The following is a 17,521-nucleotide window of genomic DNA, read 5'->3' as shown; positions in this document are numbered from 1 at the left end:
GCCATCTGGATATGGTTGAATTCATCATTTCTTGCATGATCCCTCGTATCACCGTTAACAGCAGGTGGATCAACCGGATCACGAGGTGGAATATCTGCCATTGATGTGCTCGTACTCTCTACCTCACTTTCAGGACTGATTTCACCTTCTCTCTCTTTTTGCTTTTCTAGTTGTTTTCGAAGTCTTTGCTCCTTTCGAGTTTTTCGAAGGGTCCGCTCAATCTCAGGGTCAAGGGGTAGAAGAAAAGATCTTGTGCTCATGCACTTTAACTTACCCTTGTGAGATAAACGACCAAAAATATAGAACAAAAACGGTGGATGGAAATTACACCCAACAACAATTCACAAAAATAAAAACTAAAATAATTTAAAATAATTTTAAAACTAAAGTCCCCGGCAACGGCGCCAAAAACTTGACTGATGGTTGCTGAACGCACGCACTAAGCGTGGTAACAATTATATAGATGCAAGCGCACACCTGTCAGAGTAATATAAAATGGATGGAGTATCCAAGTATCGATCCTCAAGGACTTCTAAATAATTTCCAAACTCTAAAGTTTTAAAGAATAGTGAATGTTGGAATGAGTGATTCTTGTAAAATGGGAATGGTCACAAATAATGGTTTGGATTTGGGATTTGGACTTATAATGATAAAACCTAGCCGAATTACTTCAAGTTAGCCAACAAAGAATCAAGGACATGCTAAGGACAATATGCATTTTACTTTAGAAAAAACGACGATGCTTCTCACTTGACTTATGTCTAAGCAAGTTCAAAGTCCTAAGACATTCCCTAATATGTCTATTATGAGATATATCTTAGTTTTAGGATGGAAATAGTCGCAACCTCGGGTTAAGGTCCTATGTCTAGGCTACTTAAGCGGAACCCTTATGTCTAAGGCGCTCCTCTCCTCGGTTTAACCACTCAACAATGCAAATAAGCAACCTTTTCAATATTGACTTGTTAAGACTTACAGTGGCTTTCTCTAAATCCTAACTTTTAGGAAAACATGTTGAGCAATGAATGGAAAGCAAAACACTACTTCTTAGCAACCCTTTTTAGACATAAAGGCTAACTATCCATAACCGGGCTAGAGACGGGAATTTAGAAAGACATATTGAAGAAAATACGGCAAGTAAAATGGATGAATGTGGAATGCATGTGTGAAAAACAAAAGTTAACTAACGGAGACTTTTTATCGGGATTGAGAGCTTCGCCCTTCTCTTTCAAGCAAGGGGGAGTGTCACGTGCTCTTTCCTCCAAAAACACAACTCTCTTAACTAAAATAAAGTAAAGGCAAAGGGAAGATAAGCAAAGTGCTAGATTTTTATATATTTGAATAAGTAGAAAAATAACTAAGTACAAATGGAAACAAAACAAAGCTCAATAAAGGAATGTAAAGTACTCGGGATTTAAAAACCAAAAGCAACTAATGAAAGCAACTCAAAAGTACTTAGAAAGCAACAAAGAAACACTAAAAATGATCAAGAGAAGGAAGCAAGGCTTGATGAATTTGGTGGAAAAGTTGCTGGAATTTATAGCTGTGCAGACTTGGTTAGGTAGGTCCTAAAACGATGGTGAATCACCCATTTCCAACTCTTTTGACTGACCAAATCGTGCTAAAACTGATAGTGGAACACTTCTTCTACACGTATGCATCGGTTGGAACCACCAAAACGCATTGGAAGACGCGTTTCATTAAGGGCAAAGTTGGAAGAAAACCAGTTTTTTGCAGGCTTCCTAGGCGCCTGGCGCCTCCCATGATGTTTTTTCGTCTTTTTTGCTTCTTTTGATTAATTCCACTCCCAAATGGTCCTAAAATGTCATAAATACAATATAAGCCAACCACAAACCATAATATATGAATTTTTGCATGAATTGGAACTCAAACGACCGAGAAAAATCTGAAACAAGGTGAAACATAGTAAAAACAGCATCTAAAACCTTCTTTTTACGCATGTAAACAAGCGTAATCAGTTGACAAACAGATTGATATTTCATAGGATGACCAGACAACTCATTCTTGATCTTGAGTGAGTTATGGACTCCTGCCCGTGAGGGCTCGTCCTTTGATCTATATAAGTGAGAGTGGCCAAGTTGCGGACTCAAAATTCCTACCATTTTGGGGACGAGACTGAGTGGGGAGCTGGAAACATAACTTCACAATATGGAATTCCCTCCTCCCCGACTTTAGGGGAGTAGATGAGTGTTCTCTTAAATGCTAACTCCGGGACTTGAACAAGGGTCCTCACCCTCTCACTGGCCCGAGAGGGACTTCCGGTTATTGGTCGAACCATAACTGGGTTGTTCATTAGAAGAGTAGTGGTATTTAAAGAGCAAGATGTAACACAAGGGTAAAACGATAATTTGACCCATCTGTGATTACGAACACTCGTGAAGGATTGACTTGTCATTAATGGTCGTATACCCGTGGACACGAAAACATTCTGTAGTGAGAATAGTGCAACTGCGGGTCTTTAGTGGAGTGACCCGTAGTTAACGAATGTTGATTAACTCGGTCAATGAGTTTGTTCGATTAATCTCGTATCGTTGGGCTTCTGATCTGTAGGTCCATTAGGTCCCCTTGCTAGCTCATAATGGGTAAAACGAGGATCAAGTTTTTGGAAGAATTTGAACTGTTCAAATTGCTCAAAGGAATATATGTATATTGATACATTATAATATATAGTTAATTCTAAATTGAAACTATATATTATGAGAGAAATTATTGAATGAGATTCAAATAAAATTAATATGAATATGGTCATATTAAAACTATAGGTTAAAAAATAATGTGCATAAGATGTACATTACAACTATAGGTTATACGAGAGAAATGCTATAGAATATGATTCTATTTTGTTAATAAATAATTAAATGTTAATTATTTATTTGATTTATATATGTTGTATATATATTAATTAATTATTAATAAGATTAATAATTAATTATTATTTAATTAATATGATTATATATATATTAATTATTATATATTTTAATCATTATTATTAATTCATAATATTAATATATAAATTAATATTTAACTCCCCTGCAAAATTGCAGAGGATGGGCAGTTAAGTGACGTGGGGAGTCACGTCACTATAAACAGGACAGGGGATAACAAAAAAGAACTCCCAGCATCTCTCTCAAGCTCTCTCAATTCTCTCTCTCAATTCTCCTTTTACATTCCAAATCGGTGCTCCAACAAGCACGTTCTCGAGACCCAAGAGGATAGCACGGAAGACTCTTTGGTGGTGTTCGTTGATTAATCTATTGAAGAAAGGTTCTTCAAAGGTAAACAACTTTTCCCCTGTATTTCATCTTTGAACGTTTGATTTTGTTTCTCAAAAAACTCAGAACGATGATCCACTTCCGCTCCGGGATTCACATCCCATCAAGCCTAGTTCAATGAGTTCCCAAGAAGGGTGGTATGATGGTAATAACCATGATGACAACGAGTTGATCCCGACATGAACGGTGATTGGTTGGAGAGTGTGCATGGACTATCGTCACCTAAACAAGGTAACTAGAAAAGACCATTTCCCACTTCATTTTATTGACCAAATGATTGATCGTCTTGCAGGGAAGGAGTGATATTGCTTGCTTGATGGGTATTCTGGTTACAACAAGATTACAATGGCTCTGGAAAACCAATAAAATACCACTTTCACGTGTTCTTATGGGACATTTTCATTCCGGAGGATGTGTTCGGTCTTTGAAATGCTCCTGCCACCTTCCAAAGATGCATGACTGTTATTTTCTCTAACATGGTAGAAAGCACGGTAGTAAATATTTTATGGATGATTTTTCTGTGTTTGGAGAGTCTTTTGAAGTCTGTTTACAAAATTTGGAGAATGTTTTTAAAAGGTGTGAAGAGAATTTCGAATAAGTTTGAGATGCCCCTGAACTTTATTCTAAAGGTTAAACTCTTTGATGTATGGGGTATAGACTTCATGGGACCTTTCCCACCATCAAATGGTAATCTATACATTCTCCTGGCAGTAGATTACGTATCCAAATGGGCGGAAGCTGTGGTATGTGTGACTTGCGATGCCAAGACTGTTAAGTTCCTGCATAAAAATATATTCACAAGTTCGGGACTCCAAGGGCACTTATCAGTGATGAAGGCACACGTTTTGTCAATAAGGCTATGGCCATGCTACTTGCGAAATATAATGTTAATCATAGGGTATCCATTGCTTATAAACCCTCAGACAAACGGACAAGCAGAGGAGTCAAACCGTGAAATAAAATGCATATTGGAGAAAATGGTGAATACTAACATAAGGGATTGATCTTTTAAGCTTGACGATGCACTGTGGGCATACAGAACAGCCTACAAAACTCCAATTGGAACCTCTCCTTATAAGTTAGTTTTTGGGAAGGCGTGTCACTTACCATTGGAGCTGGAACAATGAACATTATAGGCTATCAAGCAGCTAAACATGGATCTGACAGCAGTAGAGGGAGTAAGGAAACTTCAGCTTCTAGAATTAGATGAATTCAGAATGGAGGCCTATGAAAATTCAAAGGTCTAGAAGGAAAAGACTAAGGTATGGCATGACAGGAAGATAGAGCAAAGGAAATTCGAGCCAGGGGAAAGAGTTTTGCTATTTAACTCAAGGCTGAAAATGTTCCCTGGGAAGTTGAAATCAAGATGGTCAGGCCCTTTCATAGTGGTGCATATATACCCTTATGGAGCTATAATTGTTAGGGAGGAGAATTCAGAAAGGGAACTCACAGTAAATGGGCAGAGATTGAACATTATTGGGAGGAGAAGTGGTAAGACAAATGGATTCTCACCAATTGGAATCAACCTGAGACAAATAAAAACATAAAAAAAGGGGAGAGTTCTTAACTAGCTATTATTATTCTCCAAATTCAGTTGTTAGTTAGTTTAAATTTTCTTATGAATTTTTAGAAAGTTTATTTTGTTGTTGTTTTGTGATTCTGTATTGTGTAGGGAAATCAGCTCTCAGTCAGTAATTAAGAGGAAAAGGAAAGTTCAAGGAAATGAAGTGAAGGAATGTGATGTGGATGACTTCAATAATGCTGGAGCATTGTTTACTAATATTAAAGGACCAAAGAATGATTTTGAGGTGGAAATAACTATTGGGAGGAGAGAGAAAAGTAGTTATGTTATTTTTTTCAGACAAATATGTCGGAAAGAAAAGCAAGGTCGGAGGCTACCAAATTATCCTAACCGCAAATTCCCCTCCCAATTGAGAGAAAAAAGTAAAAATGACCCTTTTTGGGAAAAAGACAAAATGGGGGAAATTTTGAATTTCGAAATTCTAAAAAGGGGGAAGCATGTTTAAGTAGGGTAGTTTGAGGGAAAGTTGGCCATTAATGATAAGGTAATTTTGTGGGTTTATTTAAGAGAGAGAAGACCAAATTCTTTTCAAACCTACTCTCAAAACCTTGTTCCTCCTCTCTCTTGTCTTTGTCTTCCCCAAATTCTCCCTCGCCCAGCCTCTACCATAACCCCAAACCCTTCTCCAGCAAAACCATCCTTACAGCACCAGTACCTCGCCATGCCTAGAGTGAAAACAAGAGCTATGAAGGTAAGAAGGTAATCCCTCCTCCTAGCCTCATACCATTTCCTTCGCCTGAAAAATCGTCAGAAAAAGCTCCTGAAAAATCTCCTCCCCCACCAGAGCAGCAGCAAATACAGCAAGAGCCACAACCCAATGAAGCTCCCTCTATCCCAAATGAGAAGAATCAGCAAAGAGGGGGCGAAAACCTGCAAAAGTCAAGCCACCTCCAGGGCCCATTGTAGAAGAAGAGCAAGTGACCCCAAAAGATCAAGTCCCCACAGAAGAGTAGCCCGCTATATATGAAGAAGCATTGCGTGAAGAAGAAGCACCTGCCTTCTCGCCCGATACGCAGCAGACGGTGGAGGAATTTGTGCGCTCCCTATCTGAAAACTAGCGAACACTAACGGGTTTCAACTAGGTGGGAGAGCCAAGTGGGGCCAAAAGCACGGAGGAAGTGGAGACAGAGATAGATGAGCCTCAGGCTAAGCAAGATGAGGAAGTAGCCCCAGTGTCTACAAGAAAATCACCCATAAAGGGAAGGCTTCCCCCAAGCCAGTAGCTGAAAAGAAACGAAAATAAAGCGGAAAGCGGAAAGCTAAAAAGGAAAAGCAGAGGAGAATGCCCACAACATAAAGAAGGAGAAGGGGAAGGTTGCTGCAGGGGAGCCTGAGTATGAGCGATTCGTTAATGCTGTCGCATCAGAATACTTCGAGAAGCTGAAAGAGAGAAACCTGTTGGGTGAGAGAGGATTCCCAACTGATTCTCCTATGCCAGAGAGTTGTGACCAGCATAGTGAACAGGCATGAATGGCAGACATTCTGTGCTAAGCCCAAACCTGCAATCATCCAATTGGTATAGGAATTCTACGCCAAACTTAAATCCTCAAAGCCCTGCTGGAGTGATGGTGCACGGTAAGAACGTCTGCTGGAGTGCAGAGGCCATAAACGATGTATATAACCTGCCTAACTATACCCATGCTACTTTTAATGAAATGTTGGCTGCTCCATCTGAGGAGCAGCTCAATAAGGCCTTGGGAGATGCATAGGGGTAGATGGTGCCCGCTGGCAATTATCAACAAGGGGAGCATGAACCTTTCTGCCTGCATACCTCAAGCCTAAAGCCAACGTCTGGCACCATCTCCTCAAGAGCAAGCTAATGGCCACTACACACGACGCCTCAATCACCAAAGAAAGAATTCTCCTTTTATTATGCATCATGGAAAGCCTCAGCATCGATATAGGCCAATTAGTCAAGAGGGAGATTGTTGGAGTAGATAAGAGGAAGCAGTGAAATATATTCTTCCCAAACCTGATCACGAAGCTCTGTATTCTCTCGGGTGTAAAGATGGAGGAGACTGATCAAATGCTCAAAGACATGGGATTGATCAATGAAGCTGCTATTAAGAGATTGAAGTCAGTGGATCACAAACAAAGAGGAGAGAACATTGTCTTCGCCATCAAGGAAGTCACCACCAACCAAGCCAACATGTTGAAACAACTCACCTCCATTTCTGGGGATTTCACAGCATCAAAGAGAAAGCAACAGGCCTATTTGCCCTAAAAGCCACGGGGTATAAAGACTTACATTTAAGGTTGCCTCCACATACTTTTCAACCCATCACTTCACTATCACTTCAATAAAGCCCAAGGTGTTCGAAGATGACAAGGAGAATAGGAGATAGTTGAAGCTTTTGAGGATTGATGACCCATTCAGAGCTGATATTCTTCAGCTTCTTCTCTTTCCCTTAGTTCCCATTCTGTATTAAGTTTATTCTTGTTATTTTTCTTTATCCTTTTATGGTCGTGCGTAGCTAAACTCCATTGTAAGGGGAGGATGTTGTGAACTTAGGCTGTAAACTGTGTTTCTATTCTTAATGATGAAGTATACTGAGTTGAAGTTGCTTTTATTATTTTATTTTCAATGTGTTTGATCAACATGTTGGGATATCTTCTTATTAACTCTTGGAAAATTGTAATATAGAGTTGTTGGCTTCAACTCATGCTAGATCTACTTGAGTTTAGAGTATGGGTACTTAGGAATAAGGCTCACCTAGTAAGGCTACAAACTGAAATTATATGCTGTCGAGTTTGTCTAAAAACTTAAGTAGCAAAAAATCTGGGAAGTCTGGGAAGATTCCATATCTGTTTGACCAGTATATCAATATCACTAATGTTGCAGCATCGTTTGCATGAGCCTAGAAAAAGTCATACAAACTCTTCCCTTACCGTTTAAACACCAGTAGTTCCCCCCCCCCCCCCTTTTTGTGCGAAAATCAGTTTGGCTTTGTTTGAATTTTCATTTGTTTTTACTCAAAAATCTTTTTAGCATTATTTTATTCAAATTCTACGGTCAGTTTCCTTAAACGTCAGTTTATTAAGTTTGTTTATTTTCTTAAGTAATATTGAGGCGTTTGGTTATCAATCCCTGTGGATACAAACTTTTTATCACTTACTACAACGGTTGTGTACACTTACACAAAGAAAACATAAACCGCAAAACAAAGACGCTGGAACTCAGCCTAATGTTTCTGTTCCTGGACCCTCTTGGCCTCCAACTCATCCTGCAAGGCCAAGGACAGGGCATGAAACGACCAACTAGCTGGCACAAATAACCCAAAGAAGGCTTCAGGCAGAGAACAAGGACAAAAAAGAGAAAGGGAAAGGGGAACTTGCTCATATAAACCGCTTCAAAGGCCCCGTCATGACATTCCTCCCTAAGACGAAAGGGTGGAAGAACCTGTCCGTGGCTAAATAGGTGGCGAGCCATCTCCCGAGTAGATTCTTAAATATCATATACGACGATAAGGGTTCAAAAGAGAAGACCTCGGAGGAAGGGCAAAGCAATTATGCGTAACGTCCTTCTCCAGCTACGGAGAAGACGCATCAGACTAAGGGTTCTCTACGACGCAACCCTCAGGAATTGCATCCCTAGCAGGAACTTCATCTGCATCCCGTCCTCCCTTTCTCCCAAATTCGGCATAGAACCCAAGGCAAGTACCGCTACTTGATTGTTGGTAGGAGGATCCGAGGAGACGGCCTCGCTCAAACTAGGTTCAATGATCTCAATAATCTTAAAGATTGGCTCCTCGACGGGTGCCTCAGTAGAAGGGCCAGCCACGTTTAGCCTTGCCAGACGATGGCACTTTAATGGAGAGATCGCTTCTTTTGGTTGAATCAGAATTTCCAAAGAAAGGCTCCCTCCATCGAGCCTCTTCGTAGGGGCTGGGGAGACAGTGGATGTTGCGCTGATCGATGCGGCACTCCCGCTACTATCGAAACCACTAAGAGACCTCTCATCTGTGGCAATGAGCGTGGGGACCCTCTCGACCCAAGGGATAGCCAAAATCTTACGCAGTATGCCCTCCGACTCATATGAAATAGGGAGCACCCCACTCGGAAACACTGCAAAGAAGAAATCGAGACCTCAGAGTTACAAGCAAAGGGGAGGAGGACGAAGAAGGAACACTAGGATACCTATCGTGCTCTCAGAAGCGATTGGTCACACGTCCGACAAACGGATCACCACCAGTCACCGACGAAGAACCAGTGGTCCTTCCAATGTTTGTTTGAAGTGGGGGCATTGAAGAGTGTCCCACGACGAGAACTCAAACTGTAAAACCATGGGAAACCCTTGATTGACTTCATCAAAGTCAGAGTGGACAACAGGATTAGGGTCATCTTCTCATTGCCACCTAGTTTCGGCCAGAGGATGGCCAATGCTATCAGCCCCACGCGTTGGAGGCTGGTTGCGACAGTACCACTCCGTCGAAAGTCAAGAAGAATTGTGCAAAAAGAGGGAGGGGAAGCCTAACCCCATTCGATAACATCTGCGGGTAAAAACTCACCAACTTGGGAGGAGGATTGTCTATTCTTTCCTCCTTCGTCGAAAGACGCATAAGGATGTAGTCCGGAACTCGATACTTAGAATGAAGTTCCAAGAGATCTTGCTCCGTCGCCTGCGATGGAATGTGGTTCACTACTAGATGATTAGCCATGGAAGTCGAAGAGATGAACAGCCGCAAAGGGTGCTAATGGCGCGAACTGCGAGAAGAGTAATCATCACCCCTCCCCCCCCCCCCCCCCCCCCCCCCCGAGCGAATTTAAAGGTCACTGAGGCATTGGTGTGAATCCAAATGGCGCTGGGAATCGCGACCACCGACTCCGTCGCTTCACACACCGCACGGAGGACGCAACCACCCATGAAACAGCGATGGGTGCGTGTCCTCCCATAAATTTAGCCGTACGCGCTCACGGCTAATCGTCATAACTGATGCGCTTCGTGGGCCCCACTTTCCAATTTGAAGCACTTAGGGCTCCATACGTCGTACCTCACTTCAATGCTTTCGAGCTCAACTCACTAGCGGCCAAGTGGCTCGGCCCCGAAAGAGGGCTGACTGTTGATAGTAAAAATCGAGCAAGACGAGTGTCCGCCTTCAGGGACGCGGGACCACATGCGATAATGTATCACATGGTGATATTGCCGAGCAGGACACGTGTCCACTCACAAAGAAGTACAGGACGATATACGGTTATACCGTACGAAGTGGTAGCAGGGGGCGCACCTTTCCGGTATGGGTCAAGTGCCTCCAAGCTATAGGCGACAAGCCCCAAAGCTGCAAGCGGCAGTACCACCCGTCAGTTGTTGGGAGCCTACACCCACAACAATCATCATACTGCGCGACGCGTCCCGGCAACCTCCAACCGTTGTCATTCCTGGTCAGCCACCCGAACCTATATAAGGACGGACCCTTACCCTCATCAAGTAAATAGAATACCTGTCACTTGCACTTAGAGTGTCTCTTTTCTATTTCCTACTCTGATTTACTAACTTGACCGTCGGAGTGTTTTAGGCGGGACACAGTACCGACGTCAAGTTCTTTGTTGCAAGTTCAACGATTCTCAGGCAAACCTATTCGTATGTAAGACACGTGGCTGCTTCCCGGAATTCGCCGTCAACAATAACTAAAAGTGTATTTTGCCCCTTTACATACTATACTTTGTAAATGAATTATCGTTTGAACTTTCACATTGACAAAATAATGCATTTTACTGTACTTATAATGCATTTTACAAGTCAATAATGATAAAATAATGTTTTAATTTATATTTTCACAAAACTAGAAACGAGAATAGCAAACAAGAAATTTAGTTTTGTTATTTCCAAAATTGTGTTTTTTAGAGAAACAAAAACCAAAAAACAAGAAATAATAATAGTTACTAAACATAAATGTTGTATAAAAACCTATAAACGAGAAACGAGAACATTATCCGATAAGATTTTATTCTCAATCTCTATCCCAAAAATTAGTAAAGGATTGGAGTGAGTCTCCATGAAATTTTTGTCATTCTTCGTAATCGTCATATGATCTAATTTACTAACTTATAAAATGATAGATGAAAAAGTAAGAAATTGAGGTCTGCTCGAAAGTTTTAAAAAGTCCATCTGGATTCTAAGAGGATTAATAGAACCATTTTTAATTTTTAAAATAGATGTTACATAACCAAAAAATTTATCCATCAGATGCTGTAATCACATAGAAATATGCATGCTCTTTGGACTTCTATTTCATTGATATTTACATAGCATATTACAAAACACATCTCAAAATCACACACCACATTTAAACTTTTACAATTTCCATTCTCATTTAATTCCTACGGCCTTTCCCCTTCTTGTTTTTCTTTTGCTTTTTTTTTCACTTTTCCTTTCTTATCAGTTGCTTGGGATACAACAGTCTCAACTTCCACAGGCTGCACAGGTTCCAGTCCAGGGCTGCTGCCCTTACAACCTTCCTCATCATGCTCAGAATCTTCTGCGTTCCCAATACTCGACATCTCACCTACTTCCATAGGCTCCACAGGTTCCTCCAGTCCTCCACCCTCAACAGGGCTGCTGCCCTTAGAAACTTCCTCTCCATGCTTAGAATCTTCGGCATTCTCGAAACCTGACATGTCGCCTAGTTCAGTTACAGGATCATCACGTACTAGTTTAGCCAATATAGGTTCCAACTCAATCCTCCTCGAATATAAACTCTTTGAAATGGATGCCACTCGGGATATGTTTTGCTTGGGCTCGCTGACGTAAAATAAATTCGATAGCAGAATGTCAGCATCATGAGGAGATGATAGAAGTGGATAGACGTTAACTTGAAGCAAAAGGATATGGTGAGAATGTTATAAAGTTTACCTCATGCTTAAAGCAGTAGAAAGTAAATTTAGTTCATTAAGCAAGCGATCGACATCCAAAGGAATGCCCTCCTCTGCATTGCTTCTTGCAGCAGATAAATGGTGATGCCATTTCTCCACATTTATCTACATGAATCAACACACACAAAAAGGGATATGTCAATTTCAACTAAATGCTTTCGCTTGATTCATAAAATGTTGAAAAAATGATGAGAACCGTTACCGTTACCTTGATTTGTGAGGCATTCGATAGTATGAACTTTTGATCGCTTTTATTCTCTATCAATCTTGTCAAAGCTTCTAATGTTTCCAAAAAGTAACAAGTTTTTCACAATCAGATTTCATCTTCTTATTTTCATCCAGAGCCAAGCTAGAAGAAGATGATGGAAGTTGTGTAACTATCCCAGATCACAACTTTTGGATGACGGCATTTGTCTGGTGTTAGTATTAGTACTATTTCCATCTTGCGCTTTCGGAGCTTCAGCTCGGTGTTGCATTGTTTCAACTTCCTTAGGAAACAAAGCCTTCAGTAAGTCGTCAATCTGATGGCTGATATTCAAGTTGACAAAAGTTGCATCTCTACAAATGAATTGTTGACGATTTCCATCCAAACTGACAATAACCATTGGATTTCCGATTTCCTTGAAGAATCCGGCCATCATATTTTGCATCATTAGTTGGTGGTACATGAAAGTTTTTCTTTCTCCTAAGTGCATTGTAGAAATTCCATGGTAAATGTTCAGTAATGTAGTTGCGTCCACGCAAATTCTGGAGTACATCGAAGCAAATGCCAAAGTTCAGATGAAGTAAACAAATGGCAACAACCAGTTTCTGCACCAATACCGGATAGTACTCCTTCACATTTGGATGTGTCTTTCTCATCCAATCCAGCGTCGCTATCTTGTCGAAAAGAAACTGCGTAAGGATACCAGCCAAAAACCTGAGCGTTGCCTGAAAAGAATTCTGGGTTCGAGCACCTGAAATGGAAGTTATGATGGAATTTCCTTCATGGAAGATGAGCCATTCAACAAAAGAGGCTTTTGTAGTGATGAAGTATCCCCCCTTCAAGGATGATACCATAACCAGTAGCCTTTCAACAAGGTACATGAAACAGAACGGTGAAATATAATCCCGGACTTGGACCCAGTTCGCATCATATATGTGTCCCTCAGAGCTTCATGAAACCTCCAAACAAGAGACATTTCTTTTGCAGGGTTCCTCATGCCTTCATTCTCTGCATTCATACTGTTGAAAAGCTCCATAACGAATGCACTCCAAGGAGGATTCTCCTCTAACCATTTCACTATTTTTTCACACAATTTCTTATCGAGCTTTCCAGATCCGAGAATCATCATTGCAACCCTTCCAATTTGACCATAAGTCAGTAGATTCCATAAGCCGACATTCTCTGCGATGATTTCCCTCATCATGTTTTGACAAACACTATTAACTCTTAGAGAAATCACATTCTTCTTCAATGAAACTTGCCAATCTGGTGGAAACAAATAACTTTGAATTTCCCCTGTTGCCATTTTTAAGTACCTCTCTAGCATCCGCTTATCATGAAATCCATGTTTCAAATATTTGCTCTCCAGAAGAAATTTTACAACTTCAAACATATGAGTAAGCACCCTGCACCGACGAAACATGGAGAACTTGCTTCTGTTTGAGAGGTTATGAAGGTAGTCAAGATTTTCCAAAACCTTGATTCCAGAAGTAAGCAATTCTGTGCTCCAATAGTTCATAACAGATAAAGAAAACTGAGCAGCTTCAATTGAAACCAATTTCCCATTTCTATGAAGGAACCTTTCATCCACCTTTTTGACCCAATCAGCATCAGAGTTGAGCAATATGTGATTGTTGTTCAGCCTCCAAATACCAAAAAACTTAAACAGAACTCCGCATAAGGGTCGGAATCATTCATGGCAAGACAATTGCAACACTCGAGGACATTCGAAACTCTGTCCTTCCAGCAATGCCAAAAGTAAACCAAAGTTTCTATGGACACCTGGTTTTTAGAAACTATTTCTTCTGAATGCTTGGTTAGATCAAAAACTAATTCATCTTCCCAAGTGTATTTTGATGAGTTCAAATGAAAATGAACATCCATAATCTTTCTAAGACAAATCATTTCACCTCTAACACTGTTGTGTTCCTTAGAGGCAATTAGATATCCTGAAAGAGTTTCCAAATTACCATTTTCATCTGATAAAATGTCTACCTCTGTGCGAACACTGTCATATAAATTTCTGGAGTCATTTTCTGCTAACAACATGGCCTTTGCCAAAAGTTCTTGCTTTTGTTGAAACTGCTTCAAGGGCCAACCTTTGCTTCCGGGCGACCAGAGAGAGTTGGCAAGAACATAATGTAGAAGAAGCATGGATGCATCACTAAAATTTCCTGCCTTGCCTAAAAGATCAGCCAGGCGAAGGAGATTACCTTTTGACTTTGCAATCTTTGCGGCCTCCAAAAAGTTTCCCTCTTCCTCTTCCAACAAAAGCAGCTCATCAAGGCAATTCAATGACTTCAAGAAGTTTCGCTTCAGATCCAAAGTTCGGAAACTTTTAATAGACTTCATCATGGATCTACTGTCTCCACTGTTGTGAAAATGAAGAGCACATCTTTCTAGAATTCTTGTTCAAGGTTCTCTATTCCGTAGCATCTTGTTTCCATGACAAAATGTATTGCAAACCCGTGTCGAACAACTCGCCTTCAGAGCAAGCCTTCAAACACAAAGAGAAGAAACTTCCTCTGGCATATACATCAGCAGCTCGATTATAGCACTTGCTAGACAAAACACTCCCCCGCCCTCTCTAGTTCCCCACATTTCTCCTCGAAAATCGCCCCTGCAAAAGCATTCCATTTTACGACGTTTTGGTTACTTGTACATCCCTAACAACAATCACAACCAAAACATAGGTAGGAAGGAAAGAGAAAAAACGTCATTGTACAATGAATTCTATCATCGACAATGAACAAACAATACAATAACCTGCCTGCTACATTATATTTTTTCAAATCAGATTTTATGAGAAAGGAAGTTAATGATCCAATCAAGTACTTGCCTGCTCTTTCAAACTCCCCTATATCGAAAAAGCATTGGGCCGCGGAATCAGCCTTCCCAATAGTTTCAAACATTACAGCAGCTTCTCTGAGGATTGCATTAGCTTCCACAGATTTGCATTGTGGATATGTTCTGCAAAAGCTCTAAGGCCAGAGGCCTTGGATCTTCTTTCGCAATAACCATCTTCAGCTCTTTCAAAACACAGTGTTGCCATTTTATAATTTCCCTCATAATATAGCTGTGCAGTAAGAGATATGGATTAGAATTTTGCAAAGAATAGAATCTATATAAGATCCTTCACAGTTCACACCCTTGTGCAAAGAAAACAAGAATTTTGCAGCAACAAGCAAATGTAAAGAAAGAGACCTGTAAGAAAAGAGTATGTAAAGAGACACGTCAGTGAATAAGTACCTTTAGGATTTGTAAAAGTACTTTTGGAATTTTTAAAAGTAAATTCAACAACTGCTTTGAATAAGATAAAAAACAATTTACACTACTTTTAAAGAACATACCAAACTCAAACATTGGAATAGAAATAGAAGGCATTCTAACCTTAAAGCCCTGTGACCTCCAGTCCTGCTTACTGCTTGAAGCTAGCATAGAGTGTGCAAGAGAATCATTCAACTGTTGAACTTGTACCACACAATTTTTCTTCCAATACTCGAACAAAGGTCCCACATGCTCCTTTGTATTCTCACAAACCACAGCCTCTGCCTCGTTCGAGTGACCGCCACAAAGTTGCTTCAACTCAGAGCACAAAATGTTCAAGATCTCCTTCTGTTCGGATTCGTCACGAACCAATATTACCTGCTCAGCCCAAATCCTTCCATACTGATCCCATCACCACTTCTATTTCCAAAGATCATTTTAATTGCATTTTCATTGTTTCCACATTCAAGCAAAACCGGTGCTTCCCAGAAATTCTACTAGTCTCAGGCTTCAAAATGTCGATAGATTGTGGAAAAAAGTGATAGAGAGATCAATTATGCTTTGTGATAGGTTAAGAACTCGGCATGGGTTCGAAAGTTCTGGCTTAGATGAAAAATCTCCGAGATTTGTCCTTTATCTTCTCTTTCAGAACCTCTACTGCTTATCTTTGGTCGTACAAACTTCTTATAGAACAAGGATCTTATATCTTGGAACCTGAAATCAATCCCCCTTGCAATGGTTTGAGCTGTATCACCTGAAAACACAAACCCCTCTTGAACATTTCTACAGACATAACTAAAAAGAGCAATTTGACTCATGCTTAAATCCTGCACTTCATCAATATAAATGAAATCTAATTCATCTCCTTCATATCCTTGATCTCTAAGGCGATGATGTAGATCAATAACGAAATCGCCCAAATCAAACTCCCTATTTTGGACCTTTAACTTTTCATAACTTTGGAAGATATCATATATTATCTCTCTCTCCAGCCTACTCAAGCTCGATGTTCGGCCCTCAGCCAATAAAATATAGTCCTCTTTACTTAGTATACCGTCACCTGCATCCATGGCTCGAGGATCCCCTTTTATATGAGAAATAATCTCGGTGAAAACTCTTGAACAGTCTAGCTTTTCGTTAGTTGTGAATTGAAATGGGGCCAATAAGACGAACTGAAACGATCATAGCTAACTTCGTTCTTCCTTATAAAGGACTGCAAGGCAACAGATCGTGAGCCGCGGGTTTGACCATGTAACAGTTGTCTTGCATCACAAAATCTCTCGAAATATGAATCACGCAGAGTTCCATCCAGCATCATCAAGAACTTGTAGAATGTTATCACTAGAGGAAATGACTTGGGTGGAATATTGACAAAGGAATCTGGGACATCCATTAACTGTGCTTCTAAGCCATCCATATTTTCCATATCAAATGCAGCTTTCCCTTTAGAATCCCCACCACAGGCATGGCTGTAAATTACATTAAATTTAGTACAACATAATCAAGATCTTAAATACAAAAACATTTTCCAAAGAAAAAAGTATATCAAATCTTAAACCGATTCGATTCACCACCCACCTTTTCAAGTGAGATACATGCTGTCTAACAGCATAGCAAAGTTTTGGACTAACTGTCAGGAAAGAGTAAACGTCAATAAAAGCTCCATTTGTCTCTGCTGTGGACTTTCTGAAGTCTTATTATTTTGACTAACATCCGAACTTATACTGTTTTCGACTTCGTGGAATTGTGTTACCAAATGATGCAACTTTCCTTCTGAAATAACTTCATAGTCAATACAGTAGTTTTCCCTGTTCCGGACCGTCCAAGTATGAAAGTGCTTCTGGGATAAAGGATTATCTCAATTTCTTCTTCTGTTACTTCAAATGGGAGGTCCAATTCAATGCCATCTCTATCAGAAAGCAAATGGCTCACAACACCAGAGGATAAGGAGTAAAATTTCAGTCAGTAACAAACTATCTTGGACCTTCGAATTCTCAACATAACTTCTACCATCATAAGCAGCACCTTGTAAGTTGTCCCCATTCGAATCGTCAATATGACTCTTGTACCGAACGAGCTCCGATGAAAATACCCAAGTCTTGGGAACTTCCAGAAAATCCCTAAGCGTGAAATAAAAATCCAAAAAGTTAGAAACCATTTTGAAGTAAAGCAAGATTTGAACCATATATAGAAATCTTTCTTAATAGCTTTAAAATATAGACATGGAGAAAATCTCAAACAATGAGACATACCCATCATAACAGATCTCTTGACAAAGATTGATGTATTCATCAGTGTAAGAGCTGA

The 17,521-nt window shown here is 40.2% G+C and overlaps 1 pseudogene; it reads right to left on the bottom strand.

The window, feature by feature from the left end:
- Positions 1 to 11,057: 11,057 nt before the first annotated feature.
- LOC148207270 (uncharacterized) lies at positions 11,058 to 17,372 on the bottom strand (annotated as a pseudogene).
- Positions 17,373 to 17,521: the final 149 nt, after the last annotated feature.

Source organism: Momordica charantia, unplaced genomic scaffold (assembly GCF_013281855.1).
Source record: "Momordica charantia cultivar OHB3-1 unplaced genomic scaffold, Mcharantia_2.0 BLBB01000159.1, whole genome shotgun sequence".
Lineage (NCBI taxonomy): Eukaryota > Viridiplantae > Streptophyta > Magnoliopsida > Cucurbitales > Cucurbitaceae > Momordica > Momordica charantia.
This window is presented reverse-complemented; position numbering and strand designations above follow the sequence as displayed.